Here is a 17,192-nt window from a genome sequence, read left to right on the forward strand (position 1 = left end):
TACCATGGTAAAACAATGCATGCTAGTACAGTCCATCCATTATAGAACAATAGATTTTAAACCTTTATTGGAAGTCAAATTATTTTTTTTTAGAATATAGTCAATGTTGGAGTGATATGTGGATGATACATTTAAAGTATTAAGATGTAGGTGTTTGTGAATGTTTGTGTCTGTACACTTTCATGCATTGATGCTCACATACATGTATATATCCTATTTGCTTGTGTTTAAATCACTTCTCTAAAGTACATAGCAGCTGAATGTGCCAACAAATAGAACATGGTGAACAAGAGCTTTGGTGGGAAAATGCACTGCAGAGACAGCAGGGCGTTTTAAAGCGCTGCACACAAGTCGCTTGTCCTGCCATTTATGTACTTAGTGTTCCTTGGATCAAAGTATGTTCCCTGTAATCCAACACGGATCATTTGGGAAAATCCTTTTTAGCATTGTCTTCCCTCCTACAAATTACCATTTTATTTCTGTTTTTATTTGTAACTCGGTGGTTACTTAGAGTATCCAAGAAGAGAAAGAGTAAAATGGGATGTTTCTGTTTTTCATATGCATTTTCTTATATGCCTAAATATTTTAGTTTACTGTACTATAGTATGAAGAAGTTAGAAACAAATTTGAATACCGTCATTTGAATCTGAAGTCTCCTTAGCCATTAATTACAGTGTTTTAACGCAGTGCATTCTAATATACATGCTTCTCATCTGGACATACACATTCCATCTGGGCATATACATTTTATCACGTTTTAGTGCCAGTTATTTGTTATTTGTATGTATTCTAGATAATGTATTACAGTTTTCTCGATTTGATGTAGTATTCAATATCTTTTAAATCATCACTTTAGTACAGTGGTAAAAGCACTGACTGGGGTGCCTGCCTCCCACATCAGAGTGCCTGGCTTCAGGTCCCCGCGCTGGTTTCAGTTCCAGCTCCCTGCTAATAAGCACTCTGGGAGGCAGCAGGTGATGGCTCAGGTACCTGAATCCCTGCCTTCCATGTGCCAGTTCTAGATTGAGTTCTGACTTTGGGCTCTGCCAAGGCCCAGCTCTTTCTGTCGTTGGGAGTATTTGAGAGTGAACCAATGAATGGAAGATGGAAGATTCATTCTCTCTCTCTCTCTCTGACAAATAAATAAAAATAAATAAATGAAAAAAAGTTTTGAAAACATACCGTTTATGTGTGTGTGTGTATATATATATGTAATATGTGTGTATATGGAAGGTTACTTCAAAAGTTCATGGAAAATTAGAATAAAAATGATTCTGTATTAATAAAAACATTATTTCAAATACCCTTTATTTTATTCCATAATCAAAATACACTTATTTACTTTGAGCTGCAGACTTTTTTTTTTTTTTTAAACAAGTGGTAGTCAACTTATTAAAACAGTCGGTTGGCTTAGGCATCTGCAATGGTGACATCAACTGCTACTCCCAGCTCAATGCTGAGGGAAGTGATCTGTTTAACAGTCTCAGAAGCACTGTGCCAGTCACCGCGCCGCTTATGGATTCTCATCTGGGACTGACCCCATGTCTTAGAACTTCACCACAGGGTGTTCTTGTAGTGATTTGCAGTGTCTTGGTAGACATCCAAACTGGCCCTTTCACTTTCACATTCTTTTCCTTTGCTCCTCTGCTCAAGTCAGCACACACTTTTCCAGGGACCTGATGTTGCGGCTGGTCAGGGTGATCCTAATTCGGAGAATGGCCATCTCTGGTTCCACGGTGTCTTTAAAAGCCAGGGCTGCAGCACTGCTTCCTGACCAACTTGCTCCTCGCTGAGAGCGAACAGCGGTGAGTCAGGAGCAGGTAGTGCACCTAGCACAGCCGTGTCTCCCTCCGAGCTATGGACCTCACGAGTATTTATATTTTATCTTGAGCAGCAGCTACCTTTCTCATTGGCTATGGCCATTCAATCAAATAGCAAAATGGACTTTTGTTTCTATAGAACTAACAACATAGTAACTGTAGTTAAAAATAGTGCATAGCTTACCTGTATCTTGCTCAGAGAATACATCTTGGGAATTAAGGATTCTGACTACCAAAGATTTAAAAAAAAAAGCCATAATTATGAGGTTTGGGAATGTTGATTAAGTTTGGATATGTGGTCAACATTTTACAATGTATATGCATATCAAATTGTGTACTATTTTTATTTGTCATTTATATATCCGCACAATGGGAAGTAAAAAAAAAAAAAAAACACATTGGCTATTTCTTTGACTTTTTGCAGAAACCTAAAGGAGTCTCTCCTGTTGAGATTGTGGGATGAATGAGGCCTCCTGTGATTCTTGAATTAGAAATAGTTTGGGAAATTAGGGGTCAACTTTCCTGTAGCTTCTTCCATCATATTTCTTTGGATTGAGAGCAATTCCTCTGAAGAAATATGGGCTTGACAAAACCAAGAGATTGTCAGTAGTTCAGGAGAGATTAAAAAATATTAATTTTTTCCAATAGTTTATTTTAAATCTAAATATTATATGTGTGTTCTTATTACAAAATATAATATATAAAAACCAAGCAAGATAAACAAAAGAGAAAAGGTGGGGAAGAGTTTGGAAAATGCAGAGGAAAAGATAGAAATTAAAAAGTCAAAAATGAAGCAAAAGAATAAGGAAATACAGAAGGTTGGACAGAGTGAGAAGTGGAAAGAAAATAGGTGTTTGGAAAGAAGAAAAGAAAGAGAAAGAAAAATGGAGAGGAAAGAGACGAGGAAGGAAGGGGGAATGGGTGAAGGAAGCCCCTGCACCTGCTGTGTGTTCTCAAATACAGTGACTTGCATGTCTTATTTCCAGAGTCCAATTTATTCACATTCCAACATTTATTTCTTTATTCATGGATACTGAGGACCGGTTATATTGCATTTCCACTAATCTCTAATTACTGCTTATCAACTACAATAACTTTCTTCCAGTTTTCTTTTTTACAAAGTGGGATTTGTTACAGTTGGGAAATATGGAAATTGCTGATGGAGAGTATGAAAGATGAAGCTTAAATCGGAGTTGGGGAACCATTGTTCCCTGCATCTCATGCTGCTCCTAATGGACATCAAGAGACATATGTGACTCAGTCACATGATTGAAAGGAACCTCTGATGCTTGAGTCAATCAAGAAATAGGGATGTACTTTATGCCTGTGTTTTGTCATTTCTTTTAGTTCTTTTATTGTGATTGACTCATGATATGCGACAAAATTATGAGATCCAATGTGATGTTTCCTTTCTTGCATACATTGGGTAATGGTCACCCCCTGGGTGGGTAGCATATCTGTTACCTTAACCTGTAGCAGTTCTTTATGGTAAGTGCCTTCAGAAGCCCTCTCTTCTGAGTATTTTGAGTTATTCAGTTCAGTACTGTTACATATATATATATATATATATATTCATTCAGCCCCAGAACTTATTCCTGTCTAACCAAACTTTATACCCATCAACCACTTCTTATCCCTTTAACCCTCTACTCTGCTCTAAAATTTTATAAGATCATTTTTATAATATTATGCATACAAATCAGATCATGAAACACTTGGCTTTCTGTGCTCAACTCTTATTAAAACAAAAATGTATATACTTCAGAAATTCAATGATTTTATTGAGCTGTTACAGATGCAAGCCAAACTAAATGATTCATTCTTGGACAAATTTCTCAACCCACCAGCAGCATAGTAATAGAATCTGGGAAAATGTCCACAGACTCTGACACACCAAGCAATTTTGTAATAAATATTTGAGGAGAATAAATCTTATATTGAGCTTGCATTGGTAGAGATAAGTGGGGTGGAACAAGACGAAGAGGACAAAGTCTTGGGTTAGGAGAGTAGTCCACAAAGAGAAACACTTGCTGCTTCATGGTGGGCTGATTCTCAGGATTTCATAACTTTGATGAGTGATCTTCAACAAACAGGAAAAGGACAAGGAAAAGTTTATTTCTTTTTTTTGGTTTAGTCCAAAGCTTTCAGTTTGATATAAACTCCTTTTATCTCGCCTTTCTTCTGTTCTCTAGCCTGTAACTTAATTTAGGACTTCTCAGAATTCTGTTCTTAACTCCCATTGCCTTTAACATAGAGTATCCTCCAGATCCATCCATGCTGCTGCAAATAGGATCCCATGCTTTTTATGGCTGGATAGTATTCCATTTTGTATAAACCCTACACTTTCTTTAGTCATTCACTTGTTGATGGACCAAAGCCATATTCTAGGGGCCGGTGCTGTGGTGTAGTGGATAAAGCCACTGCGTGCAGTGCTGGCATCCCATATGGACACCAGTTTGAGTCCCGGCTGCTACACTTTCCATCCAGCTCTCTGCTATGGCATGGGAAAGCAGCAGAAGATAGTCCAAGTCTTTGGGCCCCTGCATCCATGTGGGAGACCCAAAAGAAACTTCTGGCTCCTGGCATCAGGTCAGCCCAGCTCTGGCCGTTGCAGCCATCTGGGGAGTGAACCAGTGGATGGAAGACCCCTCTCTCTCTGCCTCTGCCTCTAACTCATCCTTCAAATAAATAAATAAATAAATCTTTAAAACAAACCATATTCTGGCTATTTTGAATAGTGTTGCAATAAACATAGGGGTTCAGATGTCTCTTTGACATGCTGATATTATTTCTTTTGAGTATATACCCAATTGTGGGATTGCTGGATCATACAGCAGCCCCCCCCTTTTTTTTAAGGATCTCCACACTGTTTTCTGTAATGACATTCTTATTAGTGTCCCCACCAAGTGTGTATGAGTTCTCCTTTCTCTGTGTCCTTGAAAGACAATATTCTTTTGTCTTCCTGATAATAGCTATCCGACCTGGGGTGACGTGGTGTCTCATGTGGTTTGGAGTTGCATTCCGCAGATGGTTAGTGATGCTGAGCGTATCTCCTGGCCATGTGTATGCCTTCTTTGAGAAATGTCTATTCAAATCTTAACCCATTTTTAATTGGATTGTTGGTGACAACAGGGCAAGACATTCCCTGAAGGCTCATTGGGTAAGTTCCATTGTAGCTGTCAGGCAGAAATGTCATTTTGAAGAATCCTGGAATTTTACTTGTGAGCACACTTTGCAATAAATCTGACTTGCACTTCTGGTTTTAGCAATTTTGAGGTTTAACATAAATATTCAATACCCAATCTTCCTCCTCTGGCTGTCACCGTCAACTCATGTCATATTTTTAAAAGTTTAATCACTTAGATTTGTAAAGCACTTAACTGTTTTCAAGTCAACTTCATTTCATTCTCAAACAACTCTTCAGATGTCAAAATTACTATCATAGTTTTAGAGAAAAGGAAACTGAAGCCCAAAGAGATTAACTTCTTTTTCCTTGGTTCCCCAGACAGAAACAGTCAGATATATAGTCACAACTCAACTTTTCGAGCATCTACATTAGTGAGATGAAGTCTGTTTCTGTTTTGTTTTGCTTTTCGTGTTGTGAGATGAGCATCTGCAAAGGAAAGTGCAGGATCTGTTCTCCTCTTTCCTTGGAAATGCACTAAATCTGTGCGTGTATCAGGTCTACTTCATTTCTCTGTAAGTACTTTGCAGCCATGTCTTTCCTCTGCTTCCAGCACGGATGAGTTCAGTTTACAGTTGCATCATTATTGGGAAAGGACTATGGCCCTAAAAGTAACCTGGTAACCATTTCATTCATCAGTGTTAACTGCTTGAGATCTCCTCTAGGTGGTCAGAGATGTTTAAACAGCCCGATTCACTGAGATCAACATGCATTTCCATGAAATTATTGCCTTATTTTCACTCATCTATGCATTCTTTACTCAAATATGTTCTTGCTGAAAACAAGTCACCATTCCCAAACCAGCTAATACACAAAGATGCTCAAAAATGATGTGGTACCCTGGAACTCATAAGATTTGACACAAAAGGACAGACTGTTTCCTGAGATAAAACTAAGACTGAAAAATATGTCTAAAAACTCAGGGATAAGGACAAGATTCAATATGTAACTCTTAACAATATTTGGACTGTGGGAGACTGAGCTTGCAAGAAACGACTGAATTCTGATCCCAATTTGTTAGACATTCTTGCATCATCTCAGTGGTCAAGGCTTTCAGGTCATGAGTGAGTCTAACTGCTATATGCCTGGGCAGTTAGACTGTTTTTGTTAAATGATTCATTAAACTTTGTAGATCCAGAGAAAGGAGCTGGTTAGAAGAGGTTCCGTATTTCATGCATGCTTGTTAAACTCTTTCTTCACATAATGAGCAGAGTTTCAAAACTTTTGACTTCACTGCCACTAGCAATAAAGCACTTTCCTGAAATAAGTGTGGTACAGCTTCCTGTTTCAAGAATGTGTTTGCGGTAAATGGGAAAAACTGAGGAGATCAAGTTGGGCAGGTACTCCGTTGTCTAAATGATATATGAATAAAGGAGTATTCCTTATCCTATTTAGACAACTTCACTTTGAACTCATGTAGTTGTTTGTAATGCATTATGGCAAAACATTCACTTCTTGAAAAATTCTGTTTGCAAGAAACCTCAATGAGAAATAATTTCTATTTACAGGAAGGATAAGGGTACACAGAGTTGTTAAATGTGCATACAATTTTGTGAGTGCTTCTGCTTTATGTAATCAATATCTTTGTGAAATATAGGAAAAGTGTTAGCATGAAAGTACTTTTTGGATATTATATATTTTGTGTTCTTATTAAACATATACTTAGAAAATACAGAGGGAAACTACAACAACCAACAAATCATGACATTACAAAATATAATTGAGTTTGGAGGCTCTTGGTAGTTGAAAATACTTAGATGAGTCTACCACTAATTTAATATATTATCTTAGCAATATTATGTAACAGTAATAATTCTGAATTTTTTATAAAACTAGTAAATTATCCACTGACGTACTATAGAGTTATTCTCACATGTAATTTATTTCTTTTAGTCAGTGTACTATAATCTTTATGACATCTTCAATGAAATGACATGTTTAAACATGTTTTATTTATACATGTTACAATGGGCCCACATTATTCTCTAAGGAAATGTTTTATCTCCTTCTGTTGCATATGAAGTAAAAAAAGTCACAAAAGAAAATATTTTCTTAGTTTGAAAGACTTTGCGTTAAACTATTGGGATCTGTCCATTTTAATAAGAATTAGAGCTTTGTGTGTTTTTTCATGGATGTAATTGAAAATGTTCTATACATAATTATTTACTTTTTTGATTTGCATCTGAATTGGGGCATTTGTTTCTGATATAGAAGTTTTATCTATGCTAGTGAACTTTCTAATATTATCACAAGATAGGATTTTTTTTTTTTTTTTGGCTTTCCACTTATATAAGCAAACCTTTGAGATACAGGAAGAAATGAAGACTGTAAACCTTGGTCAATTTGCAGTTTACTTGTATCCTTCTGTGTAAAGAACTTAGAAGCATTTCTGATTTATATTAACAATTTTTAAAGCTTATTCATTTACCAAATGGTTTCTAGTTATTTTTCTCACTCTACCCATGCACAGGCCAACCACCTCACCTTATCTATGGCATTTTCATGTTCTACCGTTATAGTGTCCAGGGAATTATTTGGACGTTCTCTCCACCGTTTTGGTAGTGGTTAAATAGATGTCAGCACAGATTTCACTTGACATTTTTAAGGCCTGTTACAATGTTGTCACTATGGGTGACCATGCGATTGTCGGCAGGCAACTTGACTGGCATCCACAGCATTAAATTAGGGGTCAGAACGCCTGACTCTCAACATGTCTAACACTAAGATCAGATTGCTGCTATTCTCTTGGTATTGTTTAATTCCTTGTAATAGAAAAGGCTTAGAGGTAACTGATTATTTTCCTTTAACTACAAAACTGCATGCATTCTTCCAAGGAATATTATCATTTTAGGAGGACTGTTGCTTCCCATGAAGAACTCTATGTGGGGCAAAGGTAGTTTGGAAAAGGGAGCATGCATTACCAGCTGGGTGCACATAAAGCCAGCTAATTCTAAAGGTGCATGCTCTGATGCTGAATCACAGAAAGACGAGAACAAGAGCTTTTAAAACCATCTCATAAAAACCCAAACACCCCAAATTTTAGCTCATATAAAAATGTGGGTGGTAAAGACTCCAATTTATTCTCTGCAATTGTGAAACCAATTAGCACACAAAACATGGGAATTTCAGTTCCACTGATAATGCAGATAAATCATATCCATCCACGAAAGGTTCCAAAACAAACTCCTAGCAGCAGAGCAATCTGATTGTTTTAATCTCACTCTAATGTTTTCTTTATTATTTTTCCATGGTCATTTTCTTTATGCCTGGCCTCATGTCAGCAATTAAATTAATATATGATTTCTTATATTTGCTTATTTAGATAGTGAGAATGAGTCAAATGTATATTTCTACTGTGGAAAAAAAAATTCCCTGTATTATTTCACATAAAAGACAGGGATAATCTCAAAATTTAAAAATGTTTAACATAAAGAAGATCAGAGATCTGTGAATAGATTTTTGTGAAAAACACAATGCAAAAGTACCATTGACCAGTTGATTGTTATACGGACACTCTGTGGGTCAAATCTGTGCAAGCAAAAGCAAGCATGCATGAGGACTGATTTTGTTCTGCTTCCTCCCCGCCCACTCACACCTACTCTAAAACAATACCAGCAATCTAGTGTATGTAGCAGCTGCAAGTGTGAATCAGGAGACGGGTCTGCTGTGTGCTGGGTAACTGTTGCGGTGCAGGTACATCTACCACCACCCGGTCGGTCAGAAGCTCAGATTCCTGACTCTTGCTGCCTGCTGTAGGAGATGTGTCCTCATCTTCCATACCAGACCCTAGTAATGAAAACGCTGTGTCTCCTGCGTGTTGACAGCTATGGCAGTGGCTGTGCACTAGCCTCCTAATGCCCCAATGACACTTAGAGACCTGGGCCTGCTGGGCATCAGTTAACTCTTACCGTCTGGCACTCATCTCATTTCTGCCACGTCAATCAGAAGCCTGAGGTGCTTAGTATTTATGACTCTTGCAATGTGTGTGTGGTCACATAATCCCCACATACATGTCATTAAGAAAGATAGGTGTGGCCACCTTGGGTGGATTTGTCATCAGGTATCCTATGAGTGATTCTCTGTGTGGACTCGGCTCATAGAATGTTTGTCCATAGCATGACCAAAGCTTAGTTTGCAACATTGGATGCCAGGATTGAAAGCCACCTTTATGCGTCTCTGTAATGCAGAGGGTGGATCTCTGAGCTTCAGCTTTAAATAACTTCTTTAAGGAAGGAAAATTGTTTTGAATGGGTGCCCTTTTTGCACGACTTGCCTGGTCCTGGACCTCCGTGATATGTATAATACTTTTGAAGAAATCTCTTCTGTTTAGTAAATACTTTGACCCTATTGTCCAAAACAATGAAGTAAATTCAGGAAACTCAAGGTTGTGTCTCTCTTGTTTGATATTGCAGGATGTGCCACAGGTGCTCACTGAATATGTGAGTGAATATGCATGTGTATGTGTGTGCACTAAGTACCATCTGTAATTTCTCACTCTACAGTGCCCCTCTGTGGTCTGATTGCTAACAACTTTCAAGTTTTCTCTAGGAAAGTTGTGGCCTCTGAGTTCTAATGCCATACTTAGTTCAAAAGGAAGTTGTAGAGTCCATATATTAAAAATAATTCCATCTACCTGTGGCTAATTAATGATACTCTGATACCAATTGCTAATAAAACATACTTTGTGATTGAAACTAGAAAATAAGTTGCTACAATTAATAATGATTATCAAAAATCTATTGGCTAAACCACAGCTAAAGGAAAGTCACAAATTTTCCAATAACTCCATTGAGATTGTAATCTTTGCTTTTTGTTATAAATATTTTAGCATATAGCACAAATATATATATATATACATATATATATATATATAATTCTTAATCTTCATTTTCAAATATCACTAATAGCCACATGTCAAATTTTCAGGGGAGGATGTGACTACCAATACTTCCAATTTTACATATGGATAGCCTGCACCTCTATAGGAAACTTTACTTAAAAGTAATCACAAGGATGAAGAATGCCAGGACAGAAATCTTTTCTTTTTTTTTTTTTTTTGACAGGAAGAGTAGACAGAGAGACAGAGAAAAAGGTCTTCTTTGTAGTTGGTTCACCCTCCAACCTCCAATGGCTGCTGTGGCTGGTGTGCTGCGGCAGGCGCACCGCACTGATCCGAAGCCAGGAGCCAGGTGCTTCCCTTGGTCTCCCATGCGGGTGCATGGCCCAAGCACTTGGGCCATCCTCCACTGCACTTCCAGGCCACAGCAGAGAGCTGGCCTGGAAGAGAGGCAACCAGGACAGAACCCGGTGCCCCAACCGGGACTTGAACCCAGTGTGCCGGCACCGCAGGCGGAGGATTAGCCTATTGAGCCGCGGCGCCTGTCAGAAATCTTTTCAAAACATTCTGAATCCTAACCAACACCAGCAAGTAGTCACGCACATATTGCTATGAACTCGTGGACATACAGAATCATGCATGCTTACCTATGACACCTTAACATGTGGGACAATGTTATACAGTGGAATGCAGCCTTGGGAAATTTTTACTTAAATGGTCTAAATCTGGATGATATCTGAGTAAAGATAAAAAGTCGAAGTCTAAATGCCATTATTCAGACGGTTATTCTAAACAAACACTTCTCATGGCTGACTCTAGCAGAAAATGAGCCTCTGCAGGACATGTTGAAGAATCTTCTCCACCAGCTTTTCCAGGATGAAGAGTCCTTCAAGTGCCACTGAAGTGCATTCAGGACAGTACATTTAATCCTTCCCTCCCCCAATTCTCCTTAGGAAGCTGTAATGCCACTGAGATTTAGCACAGCGATGAGCTAAGTTACATAAAAATGGTCAAGCAAAGCTAACAGTGAATATGTATTGTGCTCTTACTCAGGTGTTTTAACACTCATTTGCTGTCTGTCATTGAGGAAATTCAGGCATGGTGAGTTTAAGTAATTAGACCAATGGTAAGTGGAAGTTCAGCTCAAAGCAGGAATTCTTGCTGTAAACCTAAACTCAGATGATAGCAATGTCACGAGTGATTGCATTGCCGACGTGGTATATATGACATAGAATGGCTCCCTTACATTTCTCTTGATGGAGAATAGCAGGTGCAATACTTTATGAACTGTAGATATTGATTTAATGAACACGACATTCCATTTGAGTTCAAAAAGCAATTGGTGAGAGTGTGGGCTCTGGGAAGTCCATATCTCTCATAAATTTATGATCCAAAAGCATTTTCTGGTCTGCCTCTTCAAACACCAACCTGCCTTATTAAGTGACTGAACTTATTTGGATTCCAATATCTGGCAGAGAGAATGATATTGGTGCTTACATGATCTCTCAAGAGATTTGGTAGAAAATTCAAAGGTAAAGTGCAAAGTAAATATTAGTTTTCCCAAAGATAGCTGGGTGTGACTATCCAAATGTCATAGATTTAGACCCAGTAGAGCATCAATAATAAAATACAATTATCTTGAGTCACTTCATGTAGTTCAATGAGGATGGATTCTTGGGTAGCAGTAGAAAATGCTATAAACTGGAAACACTCTTATGAAATTAGAAGAAGACATCTGATATTCTGACACTGATGAAGTTTGGAATAACTACTCCCCAGTGGCCATAATTTCTGAGAAGGAGAAGTTTACTTCTAATATAGAAGCAGTTCCTAAGGAAAGAGCTGGAGTGAGCTGGGGGTATCGTGTAAGTCAAATCTGTTTTTACAGTGGTAGTTGTGATGATGATGATGATAATATATTTTTCAGGGATTGCATGACAAGGACAGTGGAATAAGTTGAACTCAGAATCACATAAAAATATAGCTGGTATTAAAGGGATTTACTAAAATAAAATCAGTTGTGATGTCACAAAAGATTACAATGTCAAAATCTATTGATGCCATCAGTTAACATTGTGGTGTCATAATCAATTGTGATTTCAAAAATATCCATTGTGATGTCATAAGGAATGCAAAGTCATGAAATGTTATGTCATAAACCTAATATTGTTATATCATATATCCACCCTTGTTTTGTCATATTCAATTTTGATGCCATTAACAAAATTGTGATATTATAAACTATCATTGTGATATCAAAACTTAATTTTTAGCTCCAAAATCTATTGTGATATCATAAACAATTGGATTGTGACATGTCACCATTGTGACAACAAAAACCTATTTCTGTCATGTCATAACCAATTCTGAGGTCATTGGTCTCCATTTGTGACTTCATGATCAATAATAAGCACATAAAACAGCATTGTGATGTCATAATTATGTGTCATGTCATGAAACATTTCTATGACATAAATCTACTGTTTGATGTCATAAATCAATCATTTGTCATCAATTGACTTTTCATAACCAATATTATGATGTCGAAACTACTGTTGTATTATAATAAATCATGATGTCCTAAAACCACTATGATAATGATAACATGCATTGTCATGTAAAATAAAACATATTGTTGTCATAAACATCAATTACGTAGTCACAAAAACAATTTTGATGCCAGTATCAATTGTAACATCATGATAAACAGTGTGATATAAAGCTAACATTGTGGTGTCAAAATCTATTTTAATTTCATAAAAATGTTTGATGTCATGATCAATTGGGATGTAATAAACAACCAATGTGATATTATAAACTTAAAAAATAAAATATAATGATATTCTTCAACACATATTTCTGGAGAACATGGATATTCTTTTATAAAAAAGGTATTTAAGTAAATGCATTCTCATTTATTTTAAATGAATAAGTTATTGCTAAAAAAATCTCAGTTTTAATTTCCAATATTGCAAAATTTGATAAATATAGCAGACACAATAAAAGCTCTTTAGGAAGGGTTCTCAGTAACTTTTAAAAGTCAAAGGGTGAAGATGAATGCCATGGATCTGTGTGAAAGGTATGGATGCACAGCACGAACACATGACTGTTCTCACCAAGAGCCAGAGAAAATGCCAATTTTGGAGATGGAGGTGAGATCAGACTGCAGCAACCCATGCCAGTGGTGATATAGCTGGAGGGAGAGTGAGGCATGAGTCCAGTCTGGAGCACTAAGGTGGAGAGGGTACCAGCTGACCTAGTTAAAAAAAGGAAAAGGGCGGCACATTTCTCTTATCCTGTCCAACCCATAATGATGCCCAGCAACTGGCTGAGAGAGGGCGGGCACCATTTTGTGTATAAGTGGAAGGTGCAGAAGACTTTATGCACCCACACATCAACTGGCTGAGATAAGGTACCATCTTCTCAGCAGTACTGGTGGCAGCAGCTCTGGTGCAACTGGCAGGGAAAAGGCAACATTAGACCAGTGGCACTTGTAGACTATGTGATCTAGAGATTCTATCAAAGGGAAAAGTCTGCATTCCCCACTGACTTGAGTCTGGTTGGGAGGATTGACAGTGGGATGGGCACCCACATAGGACTGGGAAGTGCCCCCAGCCTCCTAATGCACCACAGGCTCCAGGACTCAAATCACCTAGGAGGAGCACACACCCAGCTGGCTCTGAGAGTATCTAGCTCTCTGCAGACCAGATAGGCTGGCAGTATGGAGCACATCCTCTGTACTCTGCGACTGTGGAAGCCTTGTGTGCTGTAACTGTGGGACTCTGTGACTGTACAAGAAATAATGAAATGTTAAAAATGAAAAAAAAAGTATTAGAAATGAAGAATTCAATAGATCAAATAGAAAAAAAGTGCTGGAGAGCCTGAACAACAGGCTTGGTGAAGAAAGATAAAATTAGAAGTCAGTTAAAAAATTAGAAAAATTAAAAACAGTGTTGGAGATTTATGGGATACTATCAAATGACCCAACATATGGGTCTTAGGAGTCCCTGGTGTTGTGGAAAGATAGAGTGGACAAGAAGGCCTATTTAGTGAAATAATTAAAGGAAACTTCCCTAATTTGGAGAAAGAAAGTACAGCCAAGTACAGAAAGCACATAGATTTTTGAATAGACATGACCAGAAAAGATCTTCACCATAATGCATTGTAGTCAAACTTCCATCAGTAAAACATAAAAATTCTAAAAAGTGCATGAGAGAAATACCAGATTATTTTCAGAGGATCTCCAATTAGATTTACAGTTGACTCTCATCAAAAACACTACAGGCTAGGAGATAATGGTGAGATATAGTCCAATTCATAAGAGAAAAATAGTGTCAACCAAGAATACTATACCCTGCAAAGCTCTCATTAGAAATTAAGATGAAATAAAGGCCTTACATAACAAATAGAAATTGAGAGAATTTGTGCTTACTCATCCAGCCTTACAAAAATGCTTAAGGATGCACTAAACACAGAAACAAAGAAAGATAGCTATCATTATGAAATAATGTGAAGGCAGAAAATCTCCCAGTAACAGTACAAAAAATCCAAAGTAAACAATAGGAATATTTATGGAATAGTGGTAGAGCCAATCATTACTGATCAATAGTCACTTTGAATGCAAATAGGCTCAACTCTCAGTTAAATGATACAGACTGGCTGAATGGATTAAAAACAAACTCATCTATTTGCTGATTACAAGAAACACATCTCACCAATAAAGAAGTGAGGGTGAAGGCTGAGGGTGAAAGCATGGAAAAAGATATTCCATGCTAATGGAAACCAAAAAAGGGCAGGTATAGCCATCTTAATATCAGAGAAAACACAAAACTGTTAAAAGAGACAAGGGCACTATGTACTGACTAAGGCATCAACTCATCAGGAAGATGTGACTATAATGAATGTATATGCACCCAATTGGAAAGCACCTGGCTATTTAAAAGAAACAATATTAAGTCTAAAGGGAGACATAGACTCCAATGCAATAATAATGTAGGACTTCACCCCACATTTATCAATGGATATTTGAATGAGACAGAAAAGAAAGAGTGTACCTAATTGACACTATGTACCATATGGACCTAATTATATCTACAGAACTTTTTATCCCACAGTTGCAGAATACACATTTTTTGTCCAGTGTATGGATCTTTCTCTAGGATACAACATATTCTAGGCCACAAAACAAGTCTCGGCAAATTAAAAAACAATTGAAATCATACCATGCGTCTTCTCTGATCAAAACAAGTTGAAGCTGAAAATCAATACCTCAAGAATCTCTAGAACATATGCAAACACATGGATTCTAAACAACATGCTCCTGAATGATCAGTGGGTCACATAAGAAATCAAAAGAAATTAAATTTCTGGAAATGAATGAGTACAATACATCATATAAAATTTATGGGATGCAGTATAGCGATGTTAAGAGGAAAGTTTATATTGAATGTTTCCTACATGAAGAAATTGGAAAGGTACCAAATAAATGAGCTATCAATGCATCTCAATGACCTAGAAAAACAAATACAACAAATCAAAACAACAAATCAAACCCCAAATTGGGAAGAATGAAATAATTAAGAACAAAATTGCTAATAAAAACACAAAGGATCAGTAAAAAGCTTTTTTTTTTAAAAAATAAACAATTGATACACTATTGCCCCACCTAACCAATAAATGAGGGAAAAAATCAATAAAATAGAAGATGAAAAAGGAAATTTAACAATAGATTCCACTGAGATAAAAAGAATCATCAAGAATTACTAGAACAAATTGGGAAACCTAGAAGAAATGGATAGATTACTGGACATATACAATCTATCAAAATTGAGTCATGAAGACATAGAAGACCTGAACAGACCAATAACCAAGACAGAGATTGAATCAGTAATAAAGACACTCCCAACGAAGAAAATTCTAGGACTGGACAGCTTTGTTACTGAATTCTACCAGACATTTAAAGAACTAATTCCAATTTTTCTCAAGCTATTAAAAACAATTAAAAGGGAAGGAACCGCCCAAATTTATGAAGACAGCATTACATTAATTCCTAAATCAGAAAAGATACAAGAGAAAATGAAAACTGTAGACGAACATCCTTGATGAACATACATGCAAAAATGCCCAACAAAATACCAGCTAATCAAAACCAACAACATCAGAAAGATCATTTACTGAGACCAAGTGGGATTTATTCATCATATGCAGGGATAGTGAAACATTCACAAGCCAATAAATGTGATACATCACATTAATAAACTGAAGAATAAAAACCATATGATTATTTCAGGAAATGCAGAGAAATCATCTGATAAAATACAGCAGCCTTTCATGATGAAACCTTAATAAAATTGGGTTAAAAGGGAACATTCCTCAACATAATCAAGGCAATGTATAACAGGTTCACAGTAAGCATTTAATTGAATGGGAGAAGTTGAAAGTATTCCCACTAAGATCTGGAACCAGAAAAATGATGCACACTTTTACCATTGCTATTCAATATCCTGGAAAATTTAGCCAGAGCCATTAGGAAAAAAAAAATCAAAGGGATACAAATTGAAAAGAAGAAACTCAAACTATCCCTACTTGCAGATGATATGATTCTTTATATAAGGGATCCAAAAGACTCCACCATAAGACTTTTGGAATTCATAAAAGAGTTTGGTAAAGTGGCAGGTTATCAAATTAACCCACAAAATTCAGCCTTTGTACACACAGACAATGTCACAACTGAGAAGGAAATTCCTCTAAGATCAACCCCATTCACGACAGTTACAAAATTAAATACCTTGGAATAAACTTAACCAAGGATGTCAAGGATCTCTACAATGAAAATTACAACAAAACATTAAAGAAAGAAACAGAAGAACATATACACATAAGAAATGGAAAAACCTTCTATGTTCATGGATTGGAAGAATCAGTATCATCAAAATGTCCATACTACCTAAAGCTATTGACAGATTCAATGTGATCCCAATCAAAATACTAAGGATATTCTTCTCAGGTCTAGAAAAAAATGATGCTAAAATTCACATGAAAACACAAGAGATGCTGACTAGCTAAAACAATAAATGGATTACCTATAGATGAGCAGCTTCTGCACTGCAAAATAAACACTTAGCAAATGAAGAGGCAACTGACGGAATCAGAGAAAACATTTGCAAACTATGCAACTGAAAAAGGATTAATATCCAAAATCTAAAAAGAGCCAAAAATTCAACTATAACAAAAAACAATTCAGTTAAGAAATGGGCAAATGACTTGAACAGGTATTTTTCAAGAGATGAAATTCAAATGGCCAATAGACACTTGAAAAAATGCTCAGGATCACTAGCCGTCAGGGAAATGC

The 17,192-nt window shown here is 36.8% G+C and overlaps 1 pseudogene; it reads right to left on the reverse strand.

The window, feature by feature from the left end:
• Positions 1–1,410: 1,410 nt before the first annotated feature.
• Positions 1,411–3,859, reverse strand: LOC133766390 (small ribosomal subunit protein uS10-like; annotated as a pseudogene).
• Positions 3,860–17,192: the final 13,333 nt, after the last annotated feature.

This window comes from Lepus europaeus, chromosome 9 (genome assembly GCF_033115175.1).
Source record: "Lepus europaeus isolate LE1 chromosome 9, mLepTim1.pri, whole genome shotgun sequence".
NCBI classification, from domain to species: domain Eukaryota; kingdom Metazoa; phylum Chordata; class Mammalia; order Lagomorpha; family Leporidae; genus Lepus; species Lepus europaeus.